The sequence below is a fragment of the Podarcis liolepis genome, assembly GCF_965112155.1.
Source record: "Podarcis liolepis genome assembly, chromosome: 3".
NCBI lineage: Eukaryota > Metazoa > Chordata > Lepidosauria > Squamata > Lacertidae > Podarcis > Podarcis liolepis.
This window is the reverse complement of record NC_139557.1, coordinates 20926166-20927497: the sequence shown is the minus strand read 5'-3', so window position 1 is coordinate 20927497 and position 1332 is coordinate 20926166.

Sequence of the window (1332 nt, the reverse complement as noted above, 5' to 3'; positions counted from 1 at the left end):
CCTCGGGTTCTCTTCATTGTAGATATTGGAACCAAGGGTGGGTAACATTTTGTCTTTCTCAAGACAAGCATTAAATTCCTTCAGGGGCCACATTCACTTATTTAAGGATTTTGTGTAGTATGAAACAACCTGCCACACTTAGGACATTAGACAAATGCGACAACCAAGTCACATTGGCTCTTCCAAGCATGTTTAATAATCATTGTGTAAAGCCTTCATAGATTAGTAGAGAGACTGCGAAACAAAAAAACAACCCCTACATTTTAATAATATATTTCCAACGGAAAAGAGCCTGCTGAGCTTCAGGGAGACAATAAACTATAGAGATTCTATAGAAAAATAGGTCAGCGTGCAGGATTACAGCCTTCCAGCACTATATGACAAACGCATGAAGCAATTCTGGCAGTGCCTTTCCCAGTCCTGGGGGCCTGTAAATTTAGCAGATGGGCAGCTGCTGATTTGTAGGTTTGGTGGACTCTCCCTTGGCTAGAATGTCTTCAGACATGGACAGTTTATGGGAAGCCTTCGGTTATATTGTAAGAAAAGCCTTAGAACGTCCAGAACAATGATGCAGATTATTTTATGCACTTTTCACATTTCTTCTAAATTGGGATGCATCACTTCCTATAAGATCTGCGCCATTAATGTCAAACAATGGCCACACTTTTGTCTAGTGATCCTACTATAGTTCTCTAGAAGTGGTTCACTGCATTACATAAGGCTTTGTTTTATTCTATGAGGTAGTTTGGCCCACATGCACACCTGGCAGGAGGTCTAAAGTAGGTTGTTGCTTGACAGCCAGCTATTCAACTCTTGGCCTTACAAAGTGGGGAATAAAGTTACATTGGTGTTGCTTGAAATGGCAAAGACATGGGTTGTTGCAAAATGTTTTACTAGCTAACCCTGGATATTTGCCAAGCTGTCTAGTACAATTGAGTAGATACAAAATAATGTGATTTTGCCTCCAAGAACAAATGAATTTGTCATGCAGAATGAGGCAGTTTGATTCTTTCTACTGTAAGACACTTAAAGCATTATAAGTCAAGGTTCTCATTATATCCTTGTAACTAAGACTATGCAAGAAGGTGATAGATTAGCATGAAGTCCATTCGACGTCCAAAACATTCAGAAACCAAGGCGCGGCTTCCGATTGACTGCAGTAAGCTCCTTGGATGTCCAGGTTCCAAAGAACATTTGCAAACCGGAACACTCACTTCCAGGTTTGCAGCGTTCGGGAACCAAAACTTTGGACTCGCAAGGCGTTCGTCAACCAAGGTACGACTGTATCCTTTGGCAAACAAGGGTCTTGACCCCCTCACCAATCCAGCACTG